The following is an 18,571-nucleotide window of genomic DNA, read 5'->3' as shown; positions in this document are numbered from 1 at the left end:
CCTTGGGTCCCTTCTGTTGGGAGTTCTGTGTACTTATGTGGTCTGAGCGACTATTTCCTCCCCCAGTTTGGGGAAGTTTTCAGCAATTATTTCTTCAAATACACTTTCTATCCCTTTTTCTCTCTTCTTCTTCTTCTGATACCCCTATATGGATATTGTTCCTTTTGGATTGGTCACACAGTTCTCTTAATATTGTTTCTTTCCAGGAGATCCTTTTATCTCCCTCTGCTTCAGCTTCTATGCATTCCTGTTTTCTGGTTTCTAATGCATTATTGGCCTATTGCTTCTCATCCATTCTGCTTTTAGGTCCTTCCAGTGATTGTTTATTTCTGTAGTCTCCCTCCCTTCTTTGTCCATTAGCTCTTGCATTTTTCTCTGCAGCTCCATCAGCATGGATATGATCTTTATTTTTAATACTTTTTCAGGAAGATTGGTTAGGTCTATCTCTCCAAGCTCCTTCTCAGGGGTTGTGTCTGATTTTGGTCTGGATCAACTTCTTCCTCCTTTTCATAGAGATAGTTAGTTGTTAGGAGCTGGTGCGTGTGTCGGCTGCGAGAATGTCTCTCTTTGCTAGTTTCTGGCCTTCCTCTCCTGGGAGAACAGTGACCCCTAGTGGCTTCTGCTGGGCAGCTGTGCGCAGAAAGGGTCTCTGATTCTTGCCCAGCTGCTGTGGAGTACACTCCGCCATTGCTGTGGGTGTGGCCTGCCTCAGGCTGCTGCACCGCTATTGTGGGACCTTGCTGGAAGGGGAATGGTCAGTAGGCTTTTTATCACCATGAGGGGCCTCCGAGCTGCGCTTCCGCCCAGGGGGTTAGGGCACCTGGAGTTCCCCGAGATTCCCAGCTGCTAGGCTGAGTGTCCTGGGACACTTCCATCCAGCTGTGGGTTCCCTGTCCCTTTAAGACTTTCAAAAACACTCACTTTTCTCTTGTCCCAGGGGTGCTGGCTGCAGGGACCCACTCGCAGGTTTTACTGTTCCGTTTCCCTATTATCCAGCACACCACATACTGTGTCTGTACTCCCAGTGCACATGGCTAGGGCTGGGTATTTAGCAGTCCTGGGCTCCCTCTACATTTCCGCTCTGACTACTCTCCTACCAATGGGGACCTGGGGTGAGGTGTGCACTTGTGTCCACCCAGGTCACAACTTGTATCTTACCCCCTTTGCGAGGTGCTTTTGTCTTCCAGATGTAGATGTACCCTGGCCGATGTACAGTATCCTCTGGTCTCCCTTTTAGGAATAGTTGTATTTGTTGAATTTTCAAAAATATATATGGTTTTGGGAGGAGATTTCTGCTGCTCTACTAATGCCACCTCTTGGCTCCTCTCTTGTAAACTATATTTTGACAAGATATTCCATGTTAAATTAATTCTGCCCAAACATTTTTTAAAGGAAAAACAATTATTTTAACTGAAAATGGAAGGGTTACCATGGCTATAATGAATGGATTATCTTAAAGGTACTCTTTCTTTACAGGCAGTAGCCCAGGTTTGGTCTTGAGAAACATACTGCCATAACAGCTAAAATTCACAATCTAAAAGAACAGTCCACTCCTTGACTGACTGTTGAGTGTTTCCCTTCACAGGAAAGATAGAGGCTTCTTATCTGGTCTCACTAACTTCAAGACATTACCTTGTGCAATTCCTTTCTTTACCCTCTCAAGGAAGCATTGGTAATTAGAGGAATTCCACTTTATGATTTAGACCCTTAGAAGGGATTAAAGTCTGGTGTTAAGCAGAGATCAGAAACATACCAAGGAAACTTTTAAATGGAAAATGAAATCTAGCATCCTATCAGGTTCCTTTAATCTGCCTTTTTGCTCACATCTGAGACATCCTTTAACCTACCTTGAGGGAGTTATTTACAGTCCTACCAGCCAGGCTCCTCAGTGTTCAAAATCTCACTGAGGTACAACTGCCAGACTAAATACAGAGGTAACAAATTAGTACCTGCAGACAGGTCTGGATTGGTGAACAATGGGCGGGGTCTTATAAATGGGACAGGATGCCTGTAAACAGGGCAGCTGTTCTCACGTTCTCTACATCTCCCACACCTTCTAATTGCCTTTCACTCGAGCCAATTCCTGCTTTGATACTACTTCAGACCTAAACTTGTTGTATTCAAAAAAAAAAAAACTTCAAGGAAAGCAAAAAGAAAGAATGCAAAGGCAATATCAGGACTTCCACCCTGCACTTTTCCCCTTTCAGAGGTTCTTCCATTGCCATGCTGTAATTTAAAAAATGGACTAAGAACTCACACCAAATACAAAACAAACAAAAATCCCTTCTATTCACTTTGGTAACATTTTAAGTTACAAGTGAAATTAAGTAACTTTAGCTTTTTCCCCTAAAGTAATAGATATAGAAACATGACTGTAGCTTAAATTTTTCACCTTTTATATGTTAATGGCTATTATATAAGGTTGTATTTGGTCTTCACACATATGGAGAAACCTCAGTCCTAACCAATATCCTTTATAATTGGCTCTTCAATATATTGAGCTTTATAACAAAGGCCTTGAATTTTTTCCTGACTGTGGCAGTCAGATAAGGAGTTTCTTGCATCAGCTAAGACCCCATTTATTAAAAAATAACTCTTTAATCCACTATCTTTAACATCTTGAGTTTTCCTTCTATTTTTTGTTAAAATTGCTTCAGTGAATCCTGTAAAAAAAGACTTTTCAATTTTTCTCCCGTTTTCAGATTACTGAGGTATAATAATCATAATTAGTATTATCCCTTTATCCACTGAATATAACACCTTGGCCTGGAAGAGGGAAGAGGAAAAAGATGAATCTTAGCATTACCTTTTACAGTAAAGCAAACTTTCTCCCTATTCCCTTTCTTTTCCTTTCCTCCTTTCTTCTCTGTCTCAGGGCCAGGGACTGACTGATGGAGTTCAGGGGAGGAACTCATTGAGTGAGGGTGGGCTTTTAGGTCAGTGGAGAAAGAGGTAGGGATAAACAATTAGTGTTACTTAATCCAGATTTTTCTGTTGCTCATTTTTCCGTCAAAGTCTTCTTGCATGCTTTATTTTCAGTGAACAGTCTAGTCATTTCAATGGATTGATATTTAAAAATGAAATTCTAATTTTGCATTTACAGTAACTAATACTTAAACAACTAATTTTACATTTATAATGCTTCAAAATTTGTGTTTGTAGCTTTTTAAACCTTCTTTTGGTTTTAACCTGACAGATCCTCATTGTCACCTTTTGGAAAATGAGTATGATCGTCTCCATGATCTACATCTAAGAGGGTACGTACCATAGATGCAAAGATATCCTGGCAAGTTTTAAAGAAAGGTGGATACATCCCCAGCAATAATAAAGTGAGTTGAAGATCACTTCTCTTTAATCATTGAAAGTCTCCATATATTTCTGGGGTATAGAAGGGGTATCACCTTTATCTCAGTCAGGGGAAATGGTTAATGGGAAATTCCATTAATTGCTTAGTGTATGGGTCAAGGGAAATCAGGTAAAACAGTTTATCAATTAAACCTTTTCCCTTCACCTTTTTTCTTTGTAATATCAAAAGAGGGGGGCCAAATAATTTGAGGATGTCAAGATAATTTTCCTAACTATATCATAGGCCTCTTTCTGTCTCTGATGTCATATGCTTTGTCAAGGATTAGGTCCCATACACTTCTTAAAAAATTGAGACAGAATGGGAACCTAGCAAAATCAGCTTGGTAGAATCCTAACAGACTGGGTTCATGCTGGGTTTGAATGAACACTACTATTACATTAGTATTTTAGTAACTCCAGTTGGGTGTACTAAATTCCTTTTTGTGGCACAAGTATTATTAATAGTGTTGTCTGGATAAAGACTGCCTATTGATTAACAATTGTAGACAGATCACTTAAAAAGTGTTTAGCAATTTATATTCTTGATACCCAAAGTCACCAAAATGGTACGCTATTATTATTTTTACTCCGGAAAGTAATTGTTAGGATTTTCAAATATGTGTATTTAGATTTTTTTGTTGTTGTTCTAGGTTGTATGTACCTTGAAGGAATTTAATAAGTACAGAGAATATCTTACGAGTTTAAAACTAGGTTTTGAAAGAAAGTACATAAAAGAATAGGTAATTTAAACACTTAAATCTGGTTTCTTTACAAAGGGTTTGAAAGAAAGGTTTGTTTGTATGCGCAGTACTTTCTTATAATATTTCTACCTTTAGTTTTAACAAACTAACTTTTGCAAATGAAAATTTAGAGCAGGGATTAAACAATATTTTGAACTTGCTCTACTGGGCCAAGAAAGGGAAAGTGATTGATATGCCAGTGGTTGCTAGCATAACTGATGAATTAAATTGCTACTCACATGTCCCCTCTGCCTGAGCTGAGGCCAATAGGAATAGTCCATTGTGGTAGCAAGATTCCTAAGCTAGAAGACAAACCAGTTTGAGCAACAGGAACAGTATGGGTAGTTACAGCCGGCAGTGCGGACACGTGCATGGCAGCACGCCCGTCGTCGAGGCCCCCACCGGAGCTCCAGCCTTTGGGGAAGGGGGCAGGGCTAGCCACAGGCGGGGCTCCTGGGCCATAACTGTCCCGTACCAGATGCCTCAGCGTCCTGGCGCAGCCGGAGGTTCGGGCTCCTCTGCCCCCAAGCGGCTGCGGGGCGGCGGAGAGGAGCTGGAGGGCGGGAAGCGGGAGGGCTTCGGGGCTGTTAGGGAGAGGTCCTTAGGGCCTGAGTGTGGGACTCTCTGGGTTTTTTTGGTTGGAGTAGAAGTAGCTGGGTCTACACTAAATGAGTCATAGCCAAAAGGAAAGACAAAACTCTCCAATTGTCTCTCACAGGGTGCCCACAAAACCCACTTTCCAGGGGTGAGAGTGGCCCGACTACTGATCTCCCTCTTGGGGTCAAGTTGCCCGTGATCCCAGGAAGCAATAGTTTGTACTGTACAACAATGTTAAGTGCAAAGGTAATTTTTAACTATCTTACTTTAAAAATTTTTTCTACTTGCCGTTAAAATTCAGGTGCTCCATCATGCAAAATACATTAAGGGAATTTGCACTAACAGTCACCAGAAAACAAAAAGCCCACAGCAAACCTAAAGTATTGTTTAGCATGTATATATGTAACAACTTCAATCTTTCAAGATTCTTTCTGCTCACAGCCCCTAATATAATTTGTATTGCCCTTGGTTTGCATAATTTCACTCAACAGTATAATTTTATAATTTAAATCATACTGGGTTACAGTGTGCACTTCACTCAAACCTTTTCATGTCTTTGTTTCTCTAGGCTAAGCTGTACCCTCAGATCTCCCCAGTCACTGAAGGAGGTTCAGTACATTCTTTTTGAGTGGTTGCTTTCCTCAGTATTGGGAAAAAATTAAGAATTCTGAGTGACCACCTTTCACTGAAGCATTTTCAAAGAACATTAGAAACATTTTAATTAGAATTATAGGATTCATCTATCTTTTAAGTAGTCCCTAAAGCTTTGTGTCATTTAATGTGTATGTCAGGATGCAAAATATGCCAATAAGGTGGGAAAGTATATATATCAAACTCTTGCATGTAATACCTGGTTTTCACCTTTCAGAAAGAAGGAAGGAATCTTACTCCTGAACCAATACATTACTTCACTGACAGAATTAGGAGTTCATCTTCATACAACCAAGAAAATTTGATTTCATATGCTGGGTATGTGAAATTAAAGCAATATACATATAGAAATCTGAGATGAAAGTAATGCTTATGGGAAGAATATGGTGCTCAGTAAAACCATGGGCAACTCTTCAGCCATAGACCTTCCCTCAACTCCTCATTATTCTTCCTCCCCTTAGCTACCCACTGTGGACACTTCTTAAAGTGTCCCTTCACAACATGATGGCCCATTTCTAGTTCTCTGGTCTATACGTCCTTTCTAGAACTGCAGGGTCTTGGATCAAGAATTTGCTAGTGTGTTTTGTTTTTGTTTTAACCTGGGAGATAGACACTGGGTCACAACAGTAACTGCACTATTAACCAAAGGTTCCCACTCAACTCTCTTAAGTAGCTAAATGTTCCAGTGTGTATAACTTCCTATAAGAAGAATCCAAAGAAGAGAAGGAGCAGTGTAAGCTTAAGCATTCAGAGACCAATTCTCTGAATTGGTCTAACAATGTGCCGTAGTTATTTGTTCCGCTATTGAGGAACAATAACCATGTTGAGGTATCATCAGAAGACTTTTATCTCAGCTCCTTCCTCTACCGAATAAGGTATCCTCTGTAGGAAAGGAGTATAGCATGAGTTTCAAATTTCAATGGAATGTCTACCTGTATAACAAATAATGTTATGTCAGCCATTTCAAGACATCAAATTTTGTCAACCACGTATGATAATATCTAAGTACAGGAAAAAACCTTCAGAAGATGGTGGGTTCTGTTTATAGAAATATTGTGCAAATGTCTGACTCTCCTGTTTCAATACAGAAAAGTATAGTCAGCCAAAGCCCAATTATGGTTGACCAAACAGCCAGTTTCATTATCCAAGAGATTATTGAAAATCATCTTCCAACCATTTTGGAGTGGAGAAGGTTTACCTAATCCAAGGACTCCATTGTATGCAGCATCACCTATGGTTAATCAGGTTCTCAATGAAGTCACAGAGTCACCTGGACCCCAGATGCCTTCACCCTTATGTACTGACCCTGATACTTTTGTTGGGGAAATTGTTGCCAGACTTTTATCAAAGGTTTTCGGTCCAAAGCGTAACACTGAAATTGAGCTGGAAAATATGACCCCAAAAATAGTATGCTCTATAAATAACCATGTGGACAAAGCCAAAGTTCGCATTCTATGTGATGATAAAGAGCAGCCTTACCCTTCTGTAGATACAGATATTGTGGATTAAGTTGTCACCTCAGTTTATAGAAATGTTTTAAAACAGCATGGGCTAGACCCTGAGGTTTGTAAAGAGTCTGAAGACACTAGTACTTTTGCAGACAATATTGCCAATTTAATCATAGCAGCTATTTCACGTTACTTTCTTCATCCACTGTTCTATTTCAACCGCTAAAAATATTGTTCTGGACAGCCTTAGTAACATCAGTAAATCTACCAAGCCATGTCAGAGTTTATTTCCATATAACACCTTGCTATCATACACATTTTTAGAAGACGTGACCAGAGTACTATTATCTAGAATCTTTTCTTCTGAAACTACCATTGTTCCAAAGAAACCACCAAAGACAGTCAAGATTGAATTTCAATGAAATTGCTTCAAATACGATCACTGACATTAGGACAAAAATTTCCCAACATGAAATTCGATTTTCAAAAAATAAAGAAGAAACCAAGTTTGTTTATTCAGAAGATGATGTTCAGCATCTTGTTGACAAAGTATTAAAAAAAATTTCACAAAACTCTGAGTCTCAAGAATTAGTTGAGCAAAACATCACAACCGATGATGATGTTCTTATTGAGAGAGTAGCAGGTTTTATCATTAAACATATGTCAGCAACATCTTCAGCCATTTGTGGATGGAAAGTCATTACCTTGTTCATATACATATTTTGGTGAAGAAAGGAGGCAGTGGTTTTATGTAAAAGATTCAGAAAATGAACTGTTTGATAAAGCTGAAAAAGTCATACATTCGATAGCAGAGGCATTCTCAAAAGCTCAAGTTAGCATTCTAGAGAATGCTGAGAAACAATTGTGTTTGCCTCCAGTGGAGAAAGGCATAGTTAAAAACATTATTGACACAGTGCATAGCAAAGTTCTACAAGAATATGAAATGAAAATAATGCCCAATAAAGATTTTCTACATGACACAGGGACACTGGCTGCAAGGATAACCAAAACCATCCTGGCTGAAACTTTTGACTTCCAAATTCATCCAAATCTTATACAAAAGCTTCCTTTTAAGTCTCACTCCAAACTCAGTACTAATGTTTTGATAAAGAGAGTTCAGTGTGATATCACTAAATCGAGATACCAAAGACAAGCTTCATCAACATACACTATGTTAACACATACTCATTTCAAAACAATTGTCACTAAGATTTATAAGATTTATCTGAGCTGTGTCCCTTGGCCTCCAGTACAGAACACCCAGATTACTTCTCAATCAGACAATACAGTTATGAAACTGATGAATGAAATCATGTCAGTAATTTCAACACATGCAATATGAACAATTAAACACGGGAATGAAAAAAAATGTATGATTTCAGAAAAAGATAGTCTATAGTTGATGCCATTTATGCTGATCTTTCTTATTCAGATCTATACCAGTCTCTTACAAAAGTTAAATATGTATAAGTAACATACCTGTTTCAAAAATAGCAAGCTTTGTAATAAAAGAAATTTTTAACCACCATCTTTAGTCATTTTTATCTGCAGATAAAACTCTCAGCTGCAGTTGAGCGAATTTATAAACAGAAAGCAATAGATCCTAAACAAGGAGAGTTGTCTTTCATTGTGAACTCAGCTATCTTTGTAGAAGAAGTAATTTCTGAGCCTTTATGTAAACCCCTTTATGCATTCTCACATAATGTCTTGGCTGCTGAAAACCCAGACACAGTAAAAGTCAAAATTACTGGCATTGTTACAACATTAGTAAAATGAATTGTTCTGGAAATCACCACATCAGAGATTTTATTTGTAGAGTACTTTGATGGTGACACGTGCTCTTCAGAAGGGTTTAGAGAAATGGTACAGAAACCAGTCAACCTAATTTATGAAAAAATATTACATGAATATAAATCTCTGATTCAAGTACATTATTGGGCTATACAGAGTGACACTATTTGTTTTGGAAGGAAAATATATCATTTGCTATTGGAAGAAATTTATGATTATCAGGTACAGTCATTAGTTCCAGGAGAATTAGTTCCTTCTTCCGATTCTTCCCCTCAAGCTGATAATATCAGAAATGTACTCAACTTTATCATGAAGGACAGCCATACATGCGTTACTGTGCTGCCTCATCCTCTTTTAGAAGATATGATTTACAAGCTTCCAGTGCACATCTTCCCTTCAACTGAAGCTGACAGTGAACCAGAAGAGGAAGAAGTTTCACCAGATTATGAGTTTGTGGATGCAGTTTCAAAACTGACTGATGAAATTATCAAAGAAATTTCTGAATATGAGATCCATCTTGCTACAGCAGAAGAGAATGCAGAAAGTATACAGTTAGAAGTGACTGAGAATTTGGTTGACTCTATATGTAATAATATTTTTTAAAAATCTGAATTTCAAGCCGAAGTACAGGAAGATGCAAAGAAAAAAGGAGGCTCATTCCTCAGTAAAATAGCTGGCTTCATTATGAGGGAGATCATGGATCATCATTTGCAGCCATTTGTACATGGTAAAGAGTCATCTTCCAGGGACTCTGATTATGACCAGGTCTCTGTACTTTCTAAACCTGGTAAAGAAAAGATACCACCTTCTCTATATTCAGTTACATTTCTGGAAGATGTAATCATTGACTTTGCTCACAAATTTTATTCTCTTCAAAGCGTTACTGAAGATTCTAAGAAAATACAAATGCCAGAACCAGACATTGTGGACTTCGCTATAAAATTTGCAGACTGTCTGACAGGAGAATTAAGGAAAAGTGAAATTAAAGTTCTACCGAATGCTGAAGAAGTGTTTTCTTTTCCACCAATTGATAAAGAGACAGTTGATAAGATCCCCGATTTTGTGCATAATCAATTCATAGCAAACTATGGATCTAATGATGTTCAGAAGGATGATAAAAATAACATTGCTATAGAAATGTTACTGCTTTAGCCCAGAAGGCAATCTCTGCATTCAAAATTCAACCACTTTTTTCAGGAGATGGGTCTTCTACCTTCTTTTCATTTCTAAATCCAGATAACATCAACCAGAGGATTCAATGCCTAACAGAGAAAATTTCTACACCAGTAAACAGATGCTTAAAAGGGAACCAACTTGCTTTACCAACACAATCATATAAACATACTTCTCTAAAGTCAGACCAGAAAAATTCACTGAACACATTGGAAAGAGATAGAAGTGCAATGAGTAGAAAGAAAGGTTTCAAAGGTGAGGAGACATCAATGAAAAAAGGCAACATCCAAGATCCGATAGTTACCGCTATAGCTGGAATCATGAAAAATAATGTGGTTAACCTGTTATCAGAGTCAGCTGCAGGTGTGGCAGACAAAAAGAAGGAAAATTAAATGGGAATTTCAATTAAAAAAATACAATGAGAATATATCAAAAGTTACTTCAACTACTAGTATGAAAAGTAAAGATACAAAAGGACCCAGACTTAAGACTAACACATAAAAATAAAGACACTGAGAAGAAAAGTACATAGCTCCAGAATCTGAGGAAAGCCAAGGTAATGAGGCACACACACAATTTCCAGCAGCTACTAATGATATAGAACATGAGGAGAAACCTGGAGCAGATTTTGAAACAGACAGCGAAAAGATTAACAGACTAAGAGAAAATTCATTAAAAAAAGGAGACAAGCTCTTTCATTTATCTTCTTTGGCATCTAAAGTGAGAAATACAGAGACCACAACAGAGAAAATTTTGAAAGCAGGTACCCCAAAAACAAATGGAGTGGAAAGACAAGCCTCTACATCTCAAATAGCTGTAAATGAGGAACAATATTCAGATTACAAACATGTTCAAAATATCATTGAAAATACTTATGATGATATCTTAGAAATATATCATTCTCAAGGATCCACAGATGATTCACATGTCCAAAGTCCCCCAGTGATAGGTCACTGTAGGTAATTCAGGAGGTTGGCAAGGATACTGCACAGTCTGTTTCAACAAAGGATCTATACCTCTCAATTAGCAAAAATTTCCCTGCCATAGAGAAAGAGGGAGAGAAAGAGAGAGAAAGAGAAATTGAAAGTAAAGGAGATTAAAATTGAACCTAGTAAAACAAATACTTATCAGTACCAACCAAAACATAAACCTGGAATTTTTCCTGCTAAGTTTTTAGAAGATATTATCACTGACATGATTAACAAATTGACCTTTCTTCCTCAACAGAAACACAAATGTGTGAAAGATGTCAAAATGTAAGTGATGATGAAAATCAAATGGAACTGTATGAAACAGCTATGAAACTTATTGATTCACTGTTAAAGGAGTTTTCAGATGCTCAAATTTAGGTATTTAGAACAGATCCGGAAAATCAGTATCTTCCATTAGTAGAAAACATGTCATCATCAGTTCCTAAAGTACTTTCCGGGCATAAAGAGTCAACTCAGAGAAGCATCACCTAGCATTAAGAAAACTGTGAATAAAATTCCACATATACACAAAATGACTAAAAACTCCTCCTTAAACAAGATACCTGTCCTAAATAACATACCAGCAATCGATCAAGCCAATCGATTGGTCAACGAAGTTGTTCACTCTTCTGTATGCAATATTTTGAAGGAATATAGGTCTCAAGACTCCATTCGTAAGACTATAAAAACTAATGGGGAAAGTATAGCAAGACAACTAACTAGTGCACTGATAAATGAAATTTTTCAACAGTAGCTTAATTTTATATTTTGTGATGAGATTCCACCTTTAGCATGTTTGCCTCTCGAATCTAAGGATTTTGTTAAAAAGATCCAAAAAAGTGGTTAAAAGAGCCAGCAAAGAATGTCAGGCATTGTCACCATATACCGTCATGCTGCTTCAATAATTTTGAGAGAATGTGATTTCTGCTCTCTTATCTAAAATTTTCTCAACTGTGTCTAACACCAAAGCAGAAACGTCTGAGGGCAAAGGGTTCACAGAACAGGATTTCCTTCAAATGAAGTTATTAAGTACATTACAACAGAGATCTCCAAACATGATATGATTATACAGTATGTGGACTCCTTATATCCCAATGATGATGAAATTATTCAATCAGTGGTTCATTCCATTTATAATAATCTGTCACAGTATGGGTCACAAGAGATTATACAAAATTGTGTATCCAGTGGATGCAGAATCCCTTCTGCGGGAGTCCAGCTCCAGCCTAGGGGTGGGATGCCTGAAGATGCAGGATGGAGTTGGCGTATGGAGAGACAGGACACAGAGTCAGTTGGAGGAGGCCTCACGACAAAGTGCCGATGACAGCTTTATGTAGATCATTTTGCACAAGGATGTGATTATTTTTTATTTCTTCTTTCGATTAACAAGCATAGGCAAGCTTTCTTCTTTCTGTTTCTTTCTAATCTATACATGGTTAGCCAAGTGTTAGACAGGTGATCTTTTTTCTGTTCCTTGACGTAAACTTTTCCTAGCAACATGAACTCTATTGTGTCTCTCGTTGCTATGCAAAGTGGTTTCTGAGTAATGCAAGTGACCACAGAAACGTGCAGCATGTAGCAGTGACTATGGAGTCTATCGGCTCAGGGTGAAATACAGGTCACTCACTGCTACAGTTAGCTAGGCAGGTATCATTATCTATATTTCTAATGCAATGGGTCCCGGTCCCCTCATAATATTTATTCTATCATAGGTAGATGTAAGATAAAGATAGAAAGCATGATTTAGTGCTGTTAGAAGGCAAGTATAGATGATCAGGTCTGTGCCTATATACCAGGTATTGATCCAAGCTAGACAAGGGCAACAAAACATCCACAGGTGTAGACAATTTCTCCCAACACTGGGGGGGTGAGGTTCTAAGCCTCACCTCTGTTGGCCCCCATTTTCTCACCTGATGGCCCCCCTGCGACTGTGCCTGTCTTAGGTTGTTCCTCCCATGAGGAATCTTACCCGTCTCTGGCTAACCAGCCATCTCCTAGGGCCATACAGGGAGATGTAAAGCTGGTAAGTGAGAGAGAAGCAATATTCTTTGAAAATTTAAGCTTTTTACTTCTTTGCAGATTTATGCCCTGTGGCTTCCAGGCCCAGCACTTGTCTTGACGTATCTTTACCTCTTGGAAAAATTATGGTACTCGGTAATTCCAAATATGAGGCACAGCTTCTAGTAAAAGGCTGTAATTAGGAAGGAAGAAGAAAAGCTATAGAAGTAGCAGATGGAAGGAAACATGAGAAGATGGATTAAGTGTCAGACAGGGATATTCCATTCAGTATTCCCCTATAATTCTATTTCTCTAATTTTCCTATATAACTCTTCATCACTAATTTCACTAGCATTGCAAACAAGGGGGGCATTCCCACTTAGGTGGAAATGGGATAGTCAATGTTTGACTAGCTACCTACAGGTTTTGGTATTCTATGCCAAGATTGCCATCTGGCCTCTGCGTGTTCTATTCTTCAGGAGCACTGTCCTTAAAAGCTTCTGGGAAGTTTATGTTCTCCTCCTTTCCGTGCTGCTTACAAAAGTTTAGCTTAGTCTTTGGCAAAAATGCAAGCAAAAGCAAAGCCAATAGTATAATGGAGAAAAACAAAATCAAGGTGGGTAATAGGGGGAGCCAGCTGTGAAGGCCCCTGCTTTGCTACACAGCTTGAGTAGCATGGCTCCCGGCACCTTTCTGAAACCACAGTTGACTTGATTCTAAAAAGAAGTGTCCGGCAATCAGCTGCAGAACTATTTTTCTGGAGAGCTAACTCCATATCAGTGTTCAGAAGTTAACTACATTGTCGAAAATATTCTTAAAGATGTTATCCCAACTGCTGATGCTCCCCAGCCTCAACAATCACATGCTCATATGCTGCCTTCTGATGTAGTAGAAGAAACTGCTTTTTTTTGTCAATTTTTATTGAAGCTTTTGTCTATGTTTCCAACAGTAGATAAGGAAAGAACCAAATCTGGAGAAACTGAAATGCAAAAGATGACCTCAAAAATATTAAATTCAAAGAAATAATCAATCCTCCCATGTTTCCTTCCATATGCTACATCTGTAGCTTTTCTTCTTTCTTCCTAATTACAACCCTTAAATAGAATACGTGCCTCATATCGAATTTACCGAGTATCATAATTCCTCCAGGTGGTAAAGATACCTCAAGACAAGTGCTGGGCATAGAAGCCACAGGGCATAAATCTGCAAAGAAGTAAAAAGCTAACCTTTTCAAACAATATGGCTTCTCTCTCACTTACCAACTTTACACTTCCCTGTATGGCCCCGGAAGATGACTGGTTAGCCAGAGACGGGTAAGATTCCTCAAGGGAGGAACAACCTAAGACAGGCACAGTGGCAGGGGGGCCATCAGGTGAGAATTTGGGGATCAACAGAGGTGAGGCTCAGAACCTCACCCCCCCTGCTTTGAGAGAAATCTTCTGCATCCGTGGATGTTTTGCTGCCCTTGTCTAGCCTGGAGTAATACTTAGTCCATAGGCACACACCTGATCATCTGATCATCTACATTTGCCCTCTTACAGCACTCAACTATGTTTTCTACCTTTATCTTGCATCTACCTACCACTTCAGCATTTTATTAAAAATAAAAATAATAATAATAATAGAGGGAGAAATGTGGGATCAACATATAAATCAAGTACAAAAATCAAATGAATATTCATATTTGACCTGATTGTTTATAGGTCATAATGCGTGATCAAAACCGAAAGTTTCTGTGATGAATGCCCTTGTACTGTTCACCATGTAAGAATTTATTCACTATGTAAGAATTCGTTCACCATGTAAGAACTTGTTCGTTATGCTTCAGAAGATTGGAGACTGACGAGAATTAGACTTGAGATGGATTAATGATTGTACATTGAGCATTGACCCCCCTATACTGAATTTTATTGTTGTTAACAACCATTTGATCAATAAATATGAGCGATGCCCTCTCAAAAAAAAAAAATTTAAATTCAATACAAGAATTTATCTCCAAAAGTAAGATAAAACTTGTATCACCAGCCAAGGAATTGCCTACTGTACCTTCAGCTGACAATGAAACTATTGAAAAAAATAGTTAACTCGATTTATACTAGTGTTTTAAAGCACTCTGGCTCACACACCTCTATATTGAAAGATTTAATGGGTAAGAGCATTGGCCCTTTCTGATATAATAGGTTTTTTAATGGTGAAGGAAATTTCCAATTCTGAATTTCAACCTAAAGTGGAGGAAGAAGTATCAAAGTCAGAATTAGTTTTGGAAGCTGTCAAAATTATGGAAAAAGTGGTCAAAAGTGTTGATAAGTTTAAGTCCCCCATCCAAAAAAGATCTATGTTAGATACTACAACTTTAGAGGAAGCTTTGGCTTTGTTCTTGGCTAAAATTGTAACATTGCCAAGTGTCTCAAGCAAAGATGCAAAAAACTTGTCAAAGCCTGAGTTAAATAAAATTGCACCTCAACTGACAAAATCTGTGGCAGCTGAAATTTCCAAAAATAATATTAATCTTGTTTCTGCTGATCCTGAAGAACACTTCTGAAATCCAGAAAGCATAGAAATCATTTCTCAGGTTACTGATTCTATTTATAGTGATATACTGCAACAATCTGGAGCCCATAAAGATCTTTATTACAACATAAAAGGTACAAACAGAGCCTTCCCGAAGAAAGTGGCTAGTTTGATTATTAATGGAGTTTCAAATCTTCGATCAGATACAGTTAGGTTAAAGAATTCAAGTGCTGATCTCTTTGGAGATCAAGCCATTAATAGAATTCACAGAAGTATGCTGACTAAATGATCCCTGACTTAGAAAAAGGAGAGTCGGATCGAGATTCAATTGAAGATGAGTCACCAATTAAAATAGTCCCACTTATTAGGAAGAGACGCCAGTCAAAACAGATCCTGACATTATCTCAGAACACTTAGCAGTAATTTTGGGGAAAACTCAACCTCTTGAAAAACTTGAGATGGACTGTTTAAGAAAAACTGGACATAGCATAGAAGAGCTAAGAAGTGCATCAATAAATGGGAGAAGTGTCTCTTCTTCAGACACATCTAATTTAGGAAAGATAAAGAAAGGAACACATACTTCATTGACTAAGACAGGACGATTGGATTTAAAAACCCTAGAGGTAAGTGCAAAAGCAGTAACAAAACATTAAAATTAAAATTCAAAATACAAGTGAATAGAGAGGCATAATTGTTCTGTGATTCCCTTCTTCAAACAGGTATATGGAAATGCATTTTTTCTTATTGCCCCGCACTCTATGAGAATTGGTTACACTTGTTCATCCATAAAGTCATGTAACTTACTGGGACTTGCCACATCAGCTCTGTGGCTCACTCTCAAGGTCTCAGGCTAGTTTTCCTAAGACTATCAGTTTAAACTGGCTTTTAAAAGAAAAATTATGGGAACACAGGGACATACACTCAGTAGTAAAACCAGGCTGACTAAAATTATGATCTTCGTTTGAAAATTCAGAAAAGCAATCTCATATAGTTCCTGTAGTTTTTTATTGTGGGTTATCTAATGGTATCTTCAAGGGCCAGTTAATACAATATCAGGATATGTGAACTCTCAAAATTTAGCTAAAATAGTTTTAATTTCTCAAACTTATGGCTCTACACAGTACTTTTTACTTTTAGCAACATTCATCAACAAACATTAGACTGCAGACACTTAGATTATACTTATTATCTCACTTTAATTAGGCTTCCTCAGTTTTTCTATACTCTCAAGAAGCACCCAGTTTCTTTCCTCTTCTATCCTTGTTCAAGACCCAGCAGCCTATGTACTCCCATTTTTATGAACCCAACGTTCAAAAATCCATCAACATCATCCACCACATAAACAAAAAGACGGACAGAAACCATATGATCATTTCCAAAGATGCTGAAAAAGCATTCAACAAAATTCAACATCCATTCATGATACAAACTCCAAACAGAACGGGTATACAGGGCAATATAATAAAGGCCATATATGAAAAACCCACAGACAATGTCATTCTGAACAGCAGGAAGCTGAAAGCTTTTCCTCTAAGATCAGGAACAAGACAGGGATGCCCACTCTCCCCACTGTAATTCAACATAGTACTGGAGGTCCTAGCCACAGCAATCAGACAAAACAAAGAAATACAAGGCATCCAGATTGGTAAAGAGGAAGTCAAACTGTCACTATTTGCAGATGACATGATATGGTACATAAAAAACCCTAAAGACATCATTCCAAAACTACTAGAACTAATATCTGAATTCAGCAAAGTTGCAGGATACACAGTTAATACACAGAAGTCTGTTGCTTTCCTATACAATAATGACAAATTAAGAGAAAAAGAAATGAGGAAAACAATTCCATTCACAATAGCATAAAAAAGAATAAAATACCTAGGAATAAATCTAACCAAGCAAATCAGAAACCTATACCATGAAAACTACAAGAAACTATTAAGAGAAATTAAAGAGGACACTAACAAATGGAAACTCATTCCATGCTCTTGGCTAGGAAGAATTAATATTGTCAAAATAGCCATCCTGCCCAAAGCAATCTAGAGATTCAATGCAATGCCTATAAAAATACCAGCAACATTCTTCAACGAACTGGAACAAATAGTTTTAAAATTCATGTGGAACCACAAAAGACACCAAATAGCCAAAGCAATCCTAATAAGGAAGAATAAAGCAGGGGGCATCTCGCTTCCCAACTTCAAGCTCTACTACAAAGTAACAATAATCAAGACAATTTAGTACTGGCACAAGAACAGACGCACAGACCAGTGGAACAGAACAGACTCCAGAAATAAACCCAAACATACACGGTCAACTAATATATGATAAAGGAGCCATGGACATACAATGGCAAAATGACAGCCTCTTCAACAGACGGTGCTGGTAAAACTGGACAGCTACATGTAAGAGAATGAAACTGGATCACTGTCTAACCCCATATAAAAAAGCAAATTCAAAATGGATCAAAGACCTGAATGTAAGTCATGAAGCCATAAAACTCCTAGAAAAAAACATAGGCAAAAATCTCTTGGACATAAACATGAGCGACTTCTTCATGAACATATCTCCCCGGGCAAGGGAAACAAAAGCAAAAATGAACAAGTGGGACAATATGAAGCTGAAAAGCTTCTGTACAGGAAAGGACACCACCAATAGAACAAAAAGGCATCCTACAGTATGGGAGAATATATTCATAAATGACAGATACGATAAAGTGTTGACATCCAAAATATATAAAGAGCTCACGCATCTCACAAACAAAAAGCAAATAATCCAATCCAAAAATGGGCAGAGGAGTTCAACAGACAGTTCTCCAAAGAAGAAATTCAGATGGTCAACAGACACATGAAAAGATTCTCCACATCACTAGTCATCAGAGAAAAGCAAATTAAAACCACAATGAGGTATTACCTCACACCAGTAAGGATCGCCACCATCCAAAAGACAAACAACAACAAATGTTGGCAAGGTTGTGGAGAAACGGGAATCCTCCTACACTGCTGCAGGGAATGTAAATTAGTTCAACCATTGTGGAAAGCAGTATGGAGGTTCCTCAAAAAGCTCAAAAGAGAAATACCATTTGATCCAGGAATTCCACTCCTAGGAATTTACCCTAATAATGCAGCAGCCCAGTTTCAAAAACACAGGTGCACCGCTATGTTTATCGCAGCACTATTTACAATAGCCAAGAAATGGAAGCAACCTAAGTGTCCATCAGTAGATGAATGGATAAAGAAGATGTGGTACATATACACAATGGAGTATTATTCAGCCATCAGAAGAAAACAAATCCTACCATTTGCAACAACATGGATGGAGCTAGAGGGTATTATGCTTAGTGAAATAA

General features: G+C 37.9%; 1 protein-coding gene across 1 annotated transcript in view; it reads right to left on the bottom strand.

Moving 5' to 3' along the window:
• The window catches only part of LOC108389193 (igE-binding protein-like), an 82,749-nt gene that overhangs the window by 12,646 nt on the left and 51,532 nt on the right, over positions 1-18,571 (bottom strand). Inside the window, exon 9 of the mRNA XM_073218581.1 lies at positions 1,159-1,335. The gene's annotated coding sequence lies outside the window, so the exon portion shown is untranslated. The remainder of the gene's footprint in view (positions 1-1,158; positions 1,336-18,571) is intronic.

The sequence above is a fragment of the Manis javanica genome, chromosome 12 (genome assembly GCF_040802235.1).
Source record: "Manis javanica isolate MJ-LG chromosome 12, MJ_LKY, whole genome shotgun sequence".
Taxonomy (NCBI): Eukaryota; Metazoa; Chordata; class Mammalia; order Pholidota; family Manidae; genus Manis; species Manis javanica.
This window is presented reverse-complemented; position numbering and strand designations above follow the sequence as displayed.